A 17,965-nucleotide genomic window follows, 5' to 3' on the forward strand; every position below is an offset into this window, starting at 1 on the left:
ATATAACATTTGCAAAAGATTTCATACTGCTGTTGATTACAGATCAATGGCATTAACATACCTCCCTCATATCGGCAATGAGGGGCAGGGGGGACCATAGACAAGACAGAGGGATAAAAGCACTGACACTAGAGATGTAATCAAAAGTCTTGGTCAAATGTGGATTACAGCAAAAAGTCTAGGGAACTATCTGATCCATCTGCCTATAATATTCATCCACTCCACAGACTAATGTGGCACTAATTAAAGTTAGGRAATACTGGTCAAAACAACCCAGGAATCACAGTCTATCAATAGCACTGTCCTCTATATGTGTAATAGGATCTGACAATCTGCTCTGAAAGCACTCAACTTCACCCATGCAACAGGACGGCACCTCAGAGTCACAGTCGAAATTATTTTCCTGACACTGCATTTTCCGACATGGAAGGAATGATCCATTAGGTCATAGGCACACCAAAAAAATCTCCTGAGCACTCTTCATTTTCATATGGCATTGTTCAGACTCGCTGTGATTCCTAGACTTACTGTTTTAAAATTTACATAAATGAAAAATACCAAACAGCACCCAAAGACAAACCAGAAATGCATGAATTCTTTCTCTAACATACGTGTTTTCAATAAGACATAACTGACTCAGGATTTGAAACGATGTCAAGTATTAAAAATAAATTTTAGTGTAGGAGTAGTATTCCACAAAGGTTGCTGCTAAGRTTTAGGCAGCATAGTAAAACTATGAGCTACTAATGCAAATCTGCTGATGCATATTTCTCCATCCATTTGTTTTGTACTCCTAAACTGTTTTGTGCATGTATTTCTAAYTGATGTAACCTTTTCTCTTACACAGTGCATGCCTAGGTGACACCTAATGGCTACAATACTGGATGTCTTTTAAAAAATTTCTTTTCTGTTGTCCCAGTATCTGATTCTTTTGTGCTACTTTCATTTCTTCTTCCTGGAAAATAMAATTGTTTGCTTACACTGACCTTTSTAAATCAATGGGAGAAAGGGTTGCTGCAGGCCAAGATCCTGACTGCATTTCTTTCTGAGTCATGTGAACAAGTGGTGGGATGCTGGCAGTTTGGAAGCATAAGCATCTAACTCAGAGGCCAACAGCAGTCTATACTTCCCACCACTGTTCCCATTTCAATGCCTCAGTGGAACAGCTGTCCCASTGAAAGGAATCCTTTTGCATGCCAGTATTACCCTGTGGGTTAACAGTAAGATCATCCTGGAAAGTACAATGTAGTGGGGTTACTGCTTCAGTTTCTTGCCAATTTCTCAAAATAATTTCCTTGGCAAGTTACAGGGGGCTTGTCACTAGTGGTGTGCCCCAAGGCTCAATACCAAGCCCACTATTGTGTACCTTACTCATCAATGACTTGGTTGAAGGGGCAGATGCCTCCTCAGCACGTTCASTGGTGACACAGAGCTGGGAGGTGTGGTCGATACCCCAGAGTGCTGTGTGGCCCTTTGGAAAGACCTTGACAGGTTGGAGAGRCRGGCAGAGAAGAACCATCCAAAATTAAACGACAGCAAGGGCAGGGTCCTGGGCCCTGAGGAACAATGCTGAGCACCAGCACAGGCTGRAGGCTGACCTGCTGGAAAGCAGCTCTGCGGAGAAGGACCTGGCTGTCCTGGTGGACAATCAGCTATCCATCAGCCAGCAGTGTGTCCTGAGGGCCAAGAAGGACAAAGGTACTGTGGAGTGCACCAGGAAGAGCATTGCCAGCAGGTCAGGGAAGGTGATCCTGCCCCTCTGCTCACCCCTAGTGAGGTCRCATCTGGAGTGTYGGTCCAGTTCTGGCCTCCTCAGAGCCAGAGACATGGAACTCCTGGAGCAGGCCCAGGGAGGGCAATAAAGGGGATTAAGGGACTGGAGCATCTCTCCTATGAGGAAAGGCTGAGAAAGCTGGGGCTATTCAGCCTCAAGATGAGAGTAAGAGTGGACCTCATAAATGTATACAAGATCTGAAGGGAGGGTGTGAAGAGGATGGAGCCAGGTTCTTAATGGTGCCAAGCAACAAGACAAGAGACGAAGGGTAGAAACTGATGCACAGCAAGTTCCACGTGAATATGAGGAAGAATTTCTTTACTGTGCAGTAACTGAGCATTGGAACAGATTGTCTGGAGAGGCTGTGGAGTCTCTGAATATCCCTCACCAGAGATATTAAAAAACTGGATGCAATCCTGTGCCATTTGCCCAGGGCACATGTTTAAGCAGAAGGCTGGACCAGGTGCCCCACTGAGGTCCCTTCCAAACTGACCAATTCTGTGTTTCTGTGATTAATTTGTAGCAGAGCTACTGAAACACAACCATATAGGAATTGTGACATTAATTGATGGTCATTAATCACTTTAAAACATACTGGAATAGTATCTGGAATGTATTGAAACTATATATTTTGACTGTTAAATTAAAAAAAAAAAAAAAAAAAAAAAAAAAAGCTAAATCAGTAGCACAAAACTAGAATACATAGAGAACAAACCTACAAAGAAAACAGGTAACTGGTTTGTGTGTCTTTGAAGTGTCATAAGAGGAAATCAGACCAAATGTCACTGGCATATTTCTATGAATTTCATTGCAAATCAGTATCTAAGATCAGTGGCTTTCTAATAGAATACCATATTTCAACAATTGTTCCCTACTTGTGAAAACTCCCATGAGGTTTCCCAGTTTTGACTACCAGCCTGACCAAAATACAAAATATATTCTTTGCTGAGGTGTGATTGAACAAAAGAGCTATTATACAAAATAAACATCTTGTAGTGGATATTACAATGTCAGCTCTGAGACTGAAATGACAAAAAATAAAGTTTGGTAAGAGTAACAAAGGTATTTCTACTGTTCTGACAGTTTTCATGCATAAAATGAGCAAACACACGAACATCTGAGGATAAATAAAAATACTGCAGGTACTTACTTTAAAGGTTCATGTGTCCTCACTCCAACATACTACATATAAATGCTCCATTCTGACAGAGAAGGGAGCAAGTACTTTTGCAGCTGCAGTATGTGTTGTGCAACACTTTATTCCACTACAACATTCTTTTTTTTTTTCACTCTCAGCTACTAAGAGACCAGATGAAATAAACATTTCAGTCCAAAATTCCAAGAATTCAAAGACAATTAAAACTCCTCTAGGGTGTGGCCATGGATTTCTGGAGTATAGGGCTTTTAAAAACAATTTTCAAGTAATTGTAACCACAATCTATTGGTTTGTTTTCAACRGCTAATACTGATCAATCTTTAGAACTGATGCAGTTTTGTGGTGTTCAAAAATTTATTTTAAAAGTAACAACTGCTACAGGAATGATGGCAACAATCCCAAAAAATTATATAAATGGTATGCAAAGACAAAGGGCGTATATTAACGCTGAGTTTCTTGCAGCACTTCAGTGCTCGAAAATATGAACTTAATGTCAGAGTTTTGTCAATTCTCCAAGCACTCACATGATTTCTAAAACTGGTGTGTTGCTACAGGCCAAGTTTACCTGAATCTTACCTTTTTTAAAAGCAAATTTTCCATGACTACAAAAAAGCCTGAAAATGTGAAGGATGYATCCCAAATTACTTTTCTAAGTTCATGACTAACTCACTCTCATAACTGAAATCCCAATTTTTGCATGTTAAGGCAAGCCACAGTGACTTTYGCTAACTTCTGTTGCCTCCCACCACACTTTATCAGAAATTCATAAGCAYGCTGCCTACCTCAGCAGTCAAACCTCCACAGCAAGGCAGCAGAAATGATAATTTTGCCCACAGCTACCTGTCTTGCTCTTCTGGCCCAGATGAGAGAGCAGGGAGCTCTTAGCATTTCAGCCACACAGGTTTACTGTTCATCATCTCACCAAGGCCACTTTCAGCAACAGGCTAAAATAAGATACTGAACTGCACCTCAGTGTGGGCACATGCTCCTCATCCACTGTTTCTGCTGGAGARGCAGCACCTTCTGGCCAAGGGGTGGGACCAAAAGCTGAATATAAAAACTGCATCAGAACAAAAGCTTAATCAAGCTTGGAGTCTTCTCTGAGAGCAGGCAATGCTAGAGACTGAGAAAAACAGTATAATGAGCAGCACTGGTATTCTGTGAGGCATCTCTATGTTTGCACTTCCATATTCAGCTGACAAGAACCCTGGCAACTTCTGAGCTGGGCATCACACCCAGACCTCCATGTTTTAAGGCCAGGAGATAACATGACAGACAATGTATTCCCAGAGTCCCTTGGCTGGCTCTTGCAGCTCTGTTACCCTGCAGCCCTGTGACACCACACTGCCATCACCAGTGACGTGCCATAAACCTTGCAGAGGGGGCTGCAAATACTGAGCACTTCAGCTTTTTAGGCTTGCTCTGTTTGAATTTTTGTTGACCTGCCTGCAACTTTGTTTTAGCCTGCAATTAAACTTGGCTCAGCTATGACAACATTTGTTCCAACTGCACGATGCCTGTGGCTGATTTGTTGTTACTTTTGTTTACATTTGCATGGCACCGTCATCTTTTTACAACTCAGCACAAGGATGTAAAGTAAGAAAATACAGGCCTGGTATGATAGCAGAGGCCTTCAGACATGGAGACAGAGAATGGAGTAGAAACATGGGATAAAAAGAGAGAGAGTACAGAATGGGCACTCGGAGACACTGTGGCTATAGCTCACCCACAGTCATTTTAAGAACTGCAGACTTATTGCTGGAAAAAAAATAGTTTTAGAAGGATCAAAGGTATGATATTACATATAGTAAATCTGGACGCAACACAGAGCTGCAGACCAACAAAGAAAGAGCCAAGTGTAAAAGATTGTCAGCAAATATAAAAATGATCCCAAGTGGATCCTAGAGTGGAAAAGAAACTACCAACAGGAACATAATATTCCTCAGATATTCACATCCTTCAGTATCTKAAGTTCTCTGGAGGCTGACAACTGCTGAAATGCATCCACATACCCACCCTCAGAATGAAACCACCTTACAGCCCAGAGGAGGAGGAAAAAGGTGAGCATCACAACATGACAAAAGTCRACACTTTATGTGTTCAGTGAATTTAACGGTATAGTTACATATTGAGACTTTCCCCTATAGAGAAACATTATTTCTTTTCCAGTAATTATTGGATCCAGCCAAGTAATGATTCTTGGATCAGGTTGTAATGACTTTTAACTATAATAAMAACTACTTGTCTTTAGATAAACGTGGGTTTCATCTTTGCACATAACTAAAAAAAGATTCTGAGTGTAACAGCACATATGTGGAATTTTGTGCCATTCTTCACTGATTACATGTACTAGCAGATGCTGYGGTCCCATGCTTTATGAGGTAATTTTTTCAACACTGGGAGCACTAACTTTACTGTTTTCAGCCTTTTCATGTCCTGTGGATCTCATTTCTGTTCTACAGCTTCATTTAGGGTTTTTATAGACCAAAGATGCAAGAATGAGAGATAACCCTAAGAAGCTAATTAGGATAGTTTGTGTCACTGGGATAAATTCCATGTTACAAGCACAATCTATTTGCTTCCACTGAAAACATAACATCATTGTCTGCCCACACAGATATCACTGTGAATCAAGGACACCACTGTAATCCATCCTTGTCAAATAATTTTTTTAAAACAGCAAATGTCACAAAACTCAACTTTTTAACTGTTAGAAGTGAAATAAGCTAGAACTGCTCAACATTATTAAATTCAGTTATCAATAGCTTTCAATCTTTTCTGATTTGAAAAAGCCCTGAAAATATTTCAGTGCAAGAACAAGCTAATTTAAAGCTACCGATCGTGGGTTGTATTCCTCAATCACTTCCCACCAATCTTCTTTGCATAGTTCATGGACAATTTAAAACCATTGACTTAAGCATTCTAAGAACTAAACAGCTGTTTCTATCTGCTCAGAACTACACTAAATATTCACCTAACATTCTAAATTTTTCCATGTTCGGTCTCAATTTAGAAGCACATTTGAATTTGGAAAGTGTGAGCAAATGCCTTTCTGGGTATTTTCCAGTTCTGAAAAGGGAAAGTCTATTAATACCTTTTTAAACACAATTAAGAAAGAAAAAGTAGAAAGCCCAATCTTTTTTTCAAGAAAGAAAACAAAACCAAAGTGAAACTAAAACTCTACAGGGCAAATGGCTCTTTATAAATTATACAGTTACAATTTGTACATTTGTTAATCCAAATAAAAGTGAGTTAGGAAAAAAAAACCAAACAGAGTCTGGTATTACCTACGCTGGAAAAGTCAGGGACTTGTGCTTGAAACGCAGGAGAGTAGCCTTGGCCTTTTAATACAGAAGCAACAACAGTGTCAAAGCCCAGTGAAAACCCAGCCACTAAAAGATGATGCAGAAAAGGTGGTATCAGTGGGCATCCAACAAGCACTTCGTTACTTCTTCCATTCTGAATATCCCTGTGGCTAAGTACCTTAGGAGGAATGGCTCTGGCGTAATACAGACCAGATTTTAAGGAGAGCTCTACAGGCAACAAGCTACCAAATCACATCCTTATTTTGACTATGAAATTATCTAAATGCTAGAGAACGTCAGGTATGCAACCTCAGTTCTGAAAGGACAGTGAAAGTCACAAAAATACTGTCCTCTATACTTCACTTATACTCTACAAGTTATTACATGACTGAAACCCCATAAACTATTTAGCTAATTTATGTGATTGGAACAGTAAACCACAATCTTATAAACTGATGAGTGTTTTAAGAGATCCAGAGGAATGAGAAGGCATAGAAGTTTGACTGTACAGTCAGATAGAAGATGCAAAAGTTAACATATTTATTAAAATTTGCGTAAAAGCGAATGTTATGAAACTGCAGCTGTATCTGCCTTTTACAACTGCTGATAAAATTAATGTGCCTGGGAGCGGACAACAGCAGCATCCAAATAATTAGARATAAAATATATTCAGTTTTTCTCCCCAGTGACAGTCCCCAGGCCCATCCTGCATAAGTAAGAACAGAATTTGCAAACACTTATCCAAATGGATTTTCCTAATGTGTTCTGTCATGTTATACAAGGGCTCCTTAACCTGTCAAACTCACAATTCAGAAGGCAGGATTTAACAGGGCAAAATACACTGTGAATTTCCCCTCAGTTCTGGGAAAACAGTGACCATGCGGTAATTGTTGTGTCTGTTTTCCAGGCCTTTTTACAACCAAAATCCTTTCAGTTCTCATGTTTAGATTTGCCTTTTTGATCACTTATATGGAAATTGCCCTCAGTACAAAATGCATTTTACTCTTTTTGTGCTAAATTTGAAGCCAAAATATTAAGCTACAATATGTCACTGCCATCTCTGTAGTGATGGATGCAGCTGGACATAGAAGAGATCTCTCTTTCCTATTCTGTGAGGCTCCTATTTAGCAAACTGATTTAGTCTACTCTAATGAAAGATGTTTTGTAATKGATGCCAAGTACTTACTGGTACTTATTGGTGCTTCTCCGGAAAGGGAAAGAGTTTTTAAACAAGACCTACAAGAGTGGCACCAGATGACTGGAGCTGTGCTGGGACAGTTACAAGCTGCTTAAGKCTTGACATAAAATCATGAGCCATTTTTTTGTCTGCACTTGCCTCTTCACTGCATAGCAAGATATCCAAACTCTCAATTAGAGACAAGCTGGAGTACAGTCAAGTGCATTTCTCCAACTCCTAAAGTTGAATAAATATCAACTATGGTATTTGGATGGTAAAACACAATCAACTGGACCCACTCACTCCCAGTGCTCTGGGGCATCTGTTTTGTCCATGGTGTTCACAACCACTGCCCCCAGCTACGCTTTTGATCCCAGCAGAACTTGCTTAAAAAACAGTTCTCTGTAAGTTTTTCTTTCCACTTTTTCCTCCTTTGATATCAAATACTACTTATTTCTCTCCCAGCTTTCCTTCTCAAACAGAAGACCCTGTGTGGCATGGTTGACTTCATAACTATTATTTAACCCATCAAAGTAAATGGGTTAACACATATARCCCATTGTTTGAGGATAAAATGCACCAACAGGCACCACAAAAAACAATGCTGATTTGTCATACTTTTAATACAAAATAGAAAAGGCTTTTCTTCTGGTAGACTATGTTTTTCAAAGCTGATTCATGGAAAAATATCAAAGAAATTATTCATGTTTTTTTTTAATTATTGTTAAAATAGTTCAGAAACTAAATGCTACTTTTCAAGCTATTGATAAGTGTAATGTATCTTAAATGTCTACAAAAGATTTTTTTTTAGAATTTATCTTCAACAGCCATTTAAGTACACTGTTAAAGAACTCATCCTTGAACTAGCAAAGGGCTCATCTATTTGAAAGTGCATCAGTTAACTTTGAACATTTTGTATTATCTCCTATCTCATTAAAAATATTTAAAATGCCTCTAAACTCTAATTTCTATTCTTACCTACTTTGTATTTCCATGGTCKATGAACTATAAAACAATAACAGAATAAAGCAATAGTAACTCTTTTTTCAGTAACAATGGAAATATCAAAATCACTGTGTTGATAAATAATTACAATTTAATTACAATTCTGAGCCAAGCTTAAACCTTGTTAGACTGGTGTGTGAAGATASTCCTAACTCTGCTGCTAAAATGTTCAAAAAATATAATGAAAAAGATCCAGAGAAGAAATTTCTATATATGCAAAATTAGAAAGTAAGACCTTTTTTTTCCCAGTAACCATGGATGGTGGATTTTGCTGCAAAACATGGTATTGCAGAAAACAGATTGCAGTCTGATTGTTTACCATCTTTTCTGTATTTTTACTAGCAACAGATTRCTACCATGGCATTTCCATCACTAATTTGACATCCTTCAACTAATTTTTTACATCTTCTTTCCTAAAGCTGTTACTTTGTAAGGAAGATGTTAACTTTTTGTTCCTTTCTTAAAGGACATTAAATCTTCTTCATAGTAGAATTACAKAGTTCCTGTATAAATCTGGTTTTATGTATTAAAAAATCCCACAATACATGGAGAGTCCTAATTATTTAAGAARTAAAGCGGCTGAAAAATATTTTAAAGGAGTGTTTTCCTTTATTTCTGTGGCAGTTTAGCCATGGAAAAAGTTTTCCCTTTCTCTAAACTGAAGATAAAGTCTTTACATGAACCTCAAACTAAAATGAAAGCTTTTAAAAAAGGAAAATCAAAGGTAGCTTGTACTGGCTGTTTTGCCTCCCACCACCCATAAAAGTCATAGTTGATGCTTTAAGGGTTTCATTTACAAAGTCAGGCCTTGTTCATCTAATGCTAACAGTCTTCACTGAAGGCTAAGGGACCTGTCACATTTATTAGGTAGAGTGTGGGTCACCTTATAGGATGGGATTAAAATCTAAAAAAATCTAAGAGTACCAGCTGAATAACATGAAAACCACCTCAAAGTGRAGATCTACAAATTTCTGAAAACTCACAGAATCACTGGAATAGGTTGGAAAAACTACTAAGATTGAATGCAACCATTAACCCAGCAATGCCAAGTCCATCACCAAATCATGTCCCCCAAGTGCCACATCTACATGTCTTTTAAATACTTTCAGGAATGGTGACTCAACCAGGTCTCTGAGCTGTTTGCTTCAGTGCTTGACAATCCTTCAAGTTAAGAAATGTTTCCTARTATTCAGTCTAAACCTCCTCTGGCATAATTTGAAGCCATTTCCTTTGGTCCCGTCACTTGTTACTTGGTAGATGAGGCTGACCCCCTCCTGGCCACAATCCCCTTTCAGGTAATAGAGAGTGAAAAGGTCTCCCCTGAGCCTCCTCTTCTCCAGGCAAAATACCCTCAGCTGCTTCTCACAGGACTTGKACTCCAGACCCTTCTTCCGTTGCTCTTCTCTGGACGTGCTCCAACCCCTCAATGTTCCTCCAGAACTGAGGGACCCAGAACTGAACTCAGGATTTGAGGCTGCACCTCAAATCTTTCTTTACTMATGTTAAAATGGATGAAAGGCAAAAGTCCCATTTCAGACAGCCTATTATTAAAATGTTTTCAAAGACAGTATTCCCTTACAAGGGCCTGTGCTATAATATATCTTTCAGACTACCTTATCTTTGCATTCTAGACATTTCTGGGATTAAAATTTAGTAGGAACTGCATTAAGTGTAGGGKTTTTTTAATACAGAAATTACACAATGATCTTCAATATAAGTATTGCAACAAACATATTTTTCTTTCAAAACAAAAAACATAAACACATTTCAAAAATAAATTATCTCTGTCACGCTTGACTATAAACCCCCAAAATAGCTTGGCAAAATTTAGTTTTCATTTTCATRGCATATATTCGATCTTAACAGCAAACATACTATTACAAATATCATGACAGATTATGCAAAGAAGATGGAACAACATTCTCTCTGTATTGCGCACAGTTCAGCAGAGATTAGAGTTCATGTAGATCCCATTTTATTGYATAAAAATATTTAGGTTTTTATTTCTATTTAAGAATCTGTGTGAACCAAGCATGAGGACAGTGCTTACCTTGATTAAACATACGCTAAACAAGGTGCAATTCTGAGGGGATTCACTTCACTGAACTGTACTGAAGGAAGTAAAATAGGCAAACTAGATAGAATTGAGTAGGGAGGGATAGAGATTTTCAAAAGGTCCTTTTTTCTGAACTTTCAAACAGCTATCTTAAGAGACTATGAAACAAGATTAAATTTGCATTCCAATAKCTCATGTTTAGTAATGATCCGTAACAGTAGATTTTGCTTATTTCATCCACCACCATCCCCCTCACACCCCACACACAAACAATCTAGGTTTGCTGGAAATTCTTCTGCTTCGTTTCCTTCCCCAATATAACTGAGATGTCTTTTTCTGTAAATTTAGAGGTGGGGTCCCTCAGAACTGATAATCTTCTCTTCCAGAAACATCTTCAAGTGATGTACTCCCAGTTTTTCTGGGCATCATTGTAAGTGACAGCCATGCAGGCTTGAGGTGCTCCAAGTGTTGTCTCTCAGGAAGAGGCTTAGTCAGCTTTTCAGGATAAACCCCCAGTTTACTAGCCCGARAAACATGACTAGGAGCTAAATAAAATCTTGAATACAGGGGAAAAAAAGCCATATCTAAACTGGGACATTCTAAATCCAAAGCAGTTGACCATGACTCTAGTAAGAAAACAAACCTGAAAAAGCCCTGACACATTTTCACACTTAGCTTCTCAATCCTCCCCCCTTTTCATCCCTTCTCTTGGACTGTCATTCAAATCATTCTGTTTCCAAGAGAACAACCTCCTTCCAAACTATTGACAATTCGGTYCATAGACTGGGATTTTCTTCACTGTGGCAATCTTCCAACTAAGGACTGTGAGATCATCACACCATTTTTTTTACCACAAAACAATAACAACATAGTACCACTATACAATAATTAATTAGGAAGCAGAAGAAAAAAAAAAGAGAAGCCATACTACTCTCCCCTGATATTCTTCAGGGCACTTAAAAACCTCAGAATCCCAGGCTGAGCACTTAATAACTAGAGAACTAAACACAGTGCTGCCAAAATTACATTAAAAATACTTCTTGCTGTGGTATTTTCCTCCTGCTATTTTATCAAGATTTCTGGTAAAGAGCAACCTGATCAATATCTTCATAGCTGACAAAGCCWATTAGAGCAACTCAGGATTTGCAGCAGAGCAGAAAGCACATTACTTACCCTTGATGCAGGGATTCAGCTCCTTTTTGAACCCAGTGTTGGGACAAACCAGCATCCAGGCAAAGGACACCTCTTCACTAACACGCAGTTTTAARTTTCAGTGTTTGTCAAACTAAGGAGGTATCTGGGGCAAGGGCTGTCACTGACTGTAAGTGCTGCACCCATCATTTGTCACCACAGGCACATCAGGCATCTGCAATCACAGTCTTCACTGCAGAGCAAGCTTCTCTCTCAGTGGTCATGAGTTTGCTGTCCAGCAGTCAGCTTCTAAATGTATCTTTGTCACAGGCAAAACTTAACACGCCTTTGTCCAGCCCTACAAATTCACTCAAAGGCTGATTTATCATGCAGCTTTCCCTATGCAGTGCAGGGAAACTGMAGGGCAGTACAGGAGACAGTAAGCAATACACTCAAAAAGCACTAGCTGCCAAACAGTCTAATCCAAAGAAACCAAGCAATCACTGCCCTTCATAAATCTTTAAGCTCATCACTAAATGCACATCAAGAATTGTCCCACTGACTACTGTCATGTAGTATGCAATTATCACCGTGTATTCTATGCTGGTTAAATATTTTATCCCCATGCTAGTTGCACACACCAATTCAATCAGCAAGATGTGCCATATATTCAGCTCACATCACCTCTATTTCACACAAGTAGACACTTCTGTTTTGGTATCATAATCTTCCTACAATACCATACTGTTACACACAGACCTGCATTAGTCCTCTGATGGTCTGCAGACATCCTGCTTGTTAGCTATCACCTAGCTGATATCAGCCACATTTCAGAATGAAATTCACATTTCCCCACGACTCCAGCAGCAGAACTGCAGCAATTACATTTCCCATTTTACCAGTCTTCCTGAAGTRTACAACAGAATGTCTCAGACTCCTCTTGTAACACAAGTACTTTGGTCATCCAGGAAGCTTTTCACAGAATGGTGTAGGTTGGAAGGAGCCCTAAAGACCAGCTAGTCACAACCCCGCTGCCATGGGCAGGGACACCTTTCACTAGATCAGGTTGTTCAGAGCCCCATCCAACCTGGCCTTGAACACTTCCAGGAAAAAGGCATTCACAGCTTCTCTGGGCAACCTGTTCCAATGTCTCACCACCCACACAGCAAAATATTACTTTCTCATATCTATTCTAAATCTACCCTCATACAGTTTTCTCTGCCTCTATTACATATTGAGGAGAAGTTTCTCAGATAACAGCTGGAAGTGCAGCACACTTATTCCAGATCAGGTCCCAGCCCAGATGCATCCAGCTGAGATGCCCTCCCTCAACTGGAAATGCCTCTTTTGACACTTGCCTGTACCCCATATATCATTTTCAGGATGATGTCAAATTGACAAACCAAAGACAAACTCGAACCCACTTACCCTCATATAGGCCTTTCTCCTTCAAAGTCTTCCATTGCTGAACTTCCTCTTCATAGGAAAAGCTGTTGCATTACTTCCTAAGCTGAGGCTGTAGCACCATCCAGTTTCAGGCATTCAGCACTGATGCCAGAGTCAGGTGCCCAGGCTCTGTTAACAGTCAAGACAGAAAGCAGGAATTGGGTGACCAATTAAAAATCAGCCTCTTTTCACTGATTACATAAGAGCTCAGACTGTCATACTGCTAATTTTGACACCAAGGTTAAACTGGGTAGGTGAATTCATGACAATGTGTGGCCTAACTCTTTGCTGGGTTGAATTCTATCCCTTTGGTATTATCTAATTATCCAATTTACTGTATAGTCACTCCATCTAAAACTGCACACTGGAAATTAATGTCTTCCTCCCATCTACAAGTTTCAACAGCCTGCTTTCAATACAGCACACCAACAGTATCAACTCCACAAAAAACCAAACCAAGACAAACAAAAAAGTCTCAAGAAAACTAAACTCCCAGAGAATAATTCATCACATATCTACCTCCTGTCTCTCCTGTGCCAGTTCTTGGCTGCTTTTACAGTTCTTATACTAACCTAATCTTCCTCCACCTTGAACAGTAATTTTGATGCAGCACCATGTTAAATGGCTCAGTAGAATCCAGTGAGACCAGATCTAGCCCATTTATTTTTCTAGAAAACCTACTTTCTTATTAAAAAAAGATACTAGGCCAGTTTGACATGACCTATCTTAGCAAAATAGATTGTGTTTAACCCTCCCTCCACTCAACTCCTATATCTTTAATTGTTCATTCCTTAAGAAAATTTTCTGAGGTTATGAGGATCAAGTTAACAAGCCTGAAGTTACCTAGATCACATTTCCTMTATATAAAATTCAATAGTATGAGTAATATAAATCCTCTAAAAATCTTAGTAACAGATACATATTTCAATCACACCTAAAAAAAGTTACCTTTAAGAAATTCCCAATTTGGAAACTCCCAATGGAGCAACTTAAAAAGTCATTCTGACAGCCAGAAAGTCTGATTTTAAAATATGAGAGATTCAAAATCTGGATGCTTCTTCTCAGAAATCCTCATTATTTTTCTGTGGTAGTTCATCTATGTAACTCCCAAGGATAAGGCTGAGATTATTAACAATTAGGTACCRGACATTTTGTAATTTAAACATTGTAACAGCTTTATAATTAAAATGCAAACACAGAAGTAAAATTAATGTTATTGAATCAAATGCAAGCTTGGACAAAATAAAGTTCCAAACACTTCAAAGGGCTTGATGTAAAAGTAGCATTTAATTCCAGAAAATGCTTAATTTGTTTTAGTATTTGCACAGAACACAATATAGGTAAAACATTTGTAATAAGAGACAGAAGTCATATTAAAGAACCAAAGTAATAGCCCAGAGATCACTGTCATTTCCACTTCAAACACTGGAAATTCTGGCTCTGTCATCTCCCTTACTACGTGCCCTCTCCAGCTGTTCTCATTATCTATGTGACATCATGTCCTCTTACTCTTCCTTCTTTCCCTCTCCCTGCATTCAGGTTCTATTTAATATCATTACGCCTTTGTTTAACCTTTTATTCAAACTCAGTCCTTCATCTCTTCACTGTTAAAAGTCATGGTTAGCACTGTATACTAAAGTCAGCAGTCAGAAAATCTCCTAATGGAATAGAGAACATTACAGAAAGGCCAAATGCCACACATTATGCAATAACTGCACGTGTAGTTCCTGCAATTACACATGCCACTTCGCATGGAGTGTGAATCGATCTAGCATTAACAAGAGGATGATGAGCATTATGGCCTAAGAAACAGGATCACTGCACGTTTACCACAGCCACAGAGTCACACATGGCCTGCTCTGCATTTATACTTTACAAGCTGGCAATAAGGAAAAAGGAAGGAACTAGAAAATGCTGGTGGCTTTTGTTAAAAAGCCCCCAAACTGTAAAAGCAGATAGTGAACTTGCAATAAAAGCTAACAGCAACAATCATAAAGCAGCTTGCTGTGCTTAAATTAATGATCATCTCTCCTTAGTCASTCACCCGTGCTGTTTGTCCATTCATCCTACACCAGTATATACTTTAGCAGGGCACATTTTCTAGAGATGTCACCCAGAGCACTGACTGAAGAGTAAGCTGTGGCTRTTCAAAAGGGTGACATAACCTATCTTACACACGCATTAAGATGCCTCAATCAGAAAAATTATGAACATGGAGTTYGACATCTAATAAAGACACCACTAAATCTACATCAGTGGAAAGAAAATATGCACCAAAATAATGAGCAAGCAGGCAAACAGAAGTGATRACATTCTCTTTTCCTTCTCTCCTGTTTTCTCTCCAGACCTACTCTAATACAATGCTTCATTCCAGGGCYATATTTGAGAAGCACTTAATTAGGATGATATTCTGTCCCTGTAGGGGAGCCCCAAATGCTGAGTTTAAACTCTATTGCTATGGATTTCTTTGCAAGTGTGGAGACAGATCCCACAGGGGAGAAGTCATAGCTGTCTTGGGGCAGAATGACAATTATTTTTTAATTTCTTCAGCAAGAAGCAGTCCTGAACTGGATGGAGATGTAGGATTGCCTCAGGTATTTCTTTTCCAATGYAGAAAATTATTAATAAAAGAAAGAAAGATAGTATGAATTACTATTTCTTGCAATTCCTTTTAAGTCACAATATAGCTATAGGGTCTGGCAATGCTAATTGGCTGCTGGCTACTTCATCTCAGCCTTCTTGGGATGGACAAAGACCTGTAAATGCATATCCAATTTCCAAGCTGTTCTTCACTGAACASGTGAAAGGGAAAAAATTACACAAGCCCCCAGACCATCTTGTTGTGCACTCTATTCCATTCTGCCCCAATTAAATAACCAAGTCCACGGTATCAAGCCTTTGCTTTAATTTCAGATGTAGGCACAATCATGGCAGCACACTTCTCTATACTTTCCAGTAATTGATTCTCAGTCTGCCCTAAGATACCCATTTGACACGAGACAAACAATGCTGCAGGAGAAAGTGCAGGAGAAAGTGTGTCTGCTGACTTTGCTTGATGTTACAAACTCATTTGATCTCCCTTAGCTGGAGCAGGGGAATAACATCTCTGAGAAGTCAATACTGTTCACCATTGACTCCACTCTACCATTCATTATTTGGTGAACTCTGTAAAAAGGAACTGAAGGCACTACATCAGGGACAAGGACACTGAGGGTCCACCATCAATTTCTACACAAACCATAACTGTCACATTTGCYCACCTCTCACGACCTCCTATTCTCAGACCAGCAAAACCTCCTGCCTCTAGCAGAAGACTCATTTTATTAGTCTGCTTCATACTGCCTTGCAGTTCAGGCCACATGCATATCAGCACATGTACCCTAACTTCTCTTACTCTCCAAAATATCAGAAGAAGCTGGTCAGCTTAAAATACAGCAGTTCTGCACACAGGAAGTAAGAGTGAACTTTGCTTGGAAATGAGTGGCCAAGAATCTTCTCCCAGCCAGGAGACAGATTTCACTCTCTCAGGGCCTCTGCACCCTGCCACACCACAGGACAAAAAGTAGCTCTTTCACTGTGAGAAGCAAATACTTGACAAATGTGAAGTGCCCAAGAGGGTCCAATTCTCATCCTGAAGGATAGCTGCTCTATGCTCAATGACAGGCAGACCTGCCTTCTTCCATCTCGGAATGTTTAAGGAGAAAAACTAAAGAGCAACTGGTTTGTTCCTGTGCTAGAAGTAGGTGACAAATACTGGCCTTTSAGCATAGGCTGTACTTTAAATCTCACACATTTCCACAAACACATACTTTGTTCAAATACAAACAACATACTATCACTAGCTAATGAACTACCTCATCTTCTGCACCAAAATAAGAACAGAAAACTTCTGGCCAATGTAATGAACTATCCACAACACAAACCATAGGGTAAAAGCATGCCACTGGTACCAGAACACGGAATCTTGTCAGTACATCACTATTTCCAAGGCTGAAGCTCCCTTACATTTGTCTGCCTCTAATTTATGRTGAATCTTTGAACCTTTGCATTCAGTGTCAACAGATCATCACACACTAAAGTAGAAATCACTAAAATTATCTTACCTTACTCCACCTTTCACAAATGAAATTCAGCATGTGTATCCAGTTGTTTTTTTAATGACGTCTGAAAGATACAAAAAGGACAAATTATTTCTGATTGAATCTATCCAAATAAACAGGCTAGGAGTACAGAATTTTTTTACTTTGGCAGGTGGAGAAGTAATAAATATAGGAACAAAACCCCACTAAAATCTTTTTTTTTTTAAATGCAGAGTGTTAACATTTTATAACATAGATTCTTTATCTTTTGAAACAGAATTTCAAAGTTTCACACCTTCACATCTTTATTTACACTCAGAATTACAGGACAAAGCCATTAACTGTATAACTGGGAGGAAGCAAATAACTCTATGGATCAAATTTTTCTTAAGGTCAAAACACAAACTTTTCAACTAGCATGCTTTCCAGTATGATTTTAATCTGAAATATCTGMCATTTTACTTCAACAGAGCACGTTAGAAATCTTTGACTGCGGTTCCACAAAACTGTGGCAAGGCAACAGGTTCCTGTTCGGAGAAGATGCTTCTCTATTARAATGTACAGATGGGGCAAACAAATAAATACATACTAAGTATGTACTACATACTACATACATAAATACATACATTAAGAAAGCTACATCTTCAATTCACAGAAAAACACAAGCAAAGCACTCCTTAAAACATTAAATTCAGGGAAGACTAATACACAACACAGTGTTCAAATCTGGGATACAGTAATAAAGATGCAATTCATCAGTTTTTGTCAGCAAAACTAACAAAGAAGAACCAGGACTGAAGTGAAAGAAAGAAGTTTAAAAGTACTAAGATAAAACA

General features: G+C 38.9%; 1 protein-coding gene across 11 annotated transcripts in view; it reads right to left on the minus strand.

The window, feature by feature from the left end:
• Positions 1 to 17,965, minus strand: part of INPP4A (inositol polyphosphate-4-phosphatase type I A) — a 110,555-nt gene that overhangs the window by 52,943 nt on the left and 39,647 nt on the right. For 10 of the 11 annotated variants that reach the window (XM_057381495.1, XM_057381494.1, XM_057381497.1 and 7 more), the window contains exons 2-3: positions 17,154 to 17,214; positions 13,033 to 13,179 (exon numbers count right to left, since the gene is read on the minus strand). The gene's annotated coding sequence lies outside the window, so the exon portion shown is untranslated. The remainder of the gene's footprint in view (positions 1 to 13,032; positions 13,180 to 17,153; positions 17,215 to 17,965) is intronic. The other variant, XM_057381498.1, reaches the window with a different exon arrangement.

This window comes from Malurus melanocephalus, unplaced genomic scaffold (genome assembly GCF_030028575.1).
Source record: "Malurus melanocephalus ecotype Western Australia unplaced genomic scaffold, MMel_1.1 scaffold_512, whole genome shotgun sequence".
NCBI lineage: Eukaryota > Metazoa > Chordata > Aves > Passeriformes > Maluridae > Malurus > Malurus melanocephalus.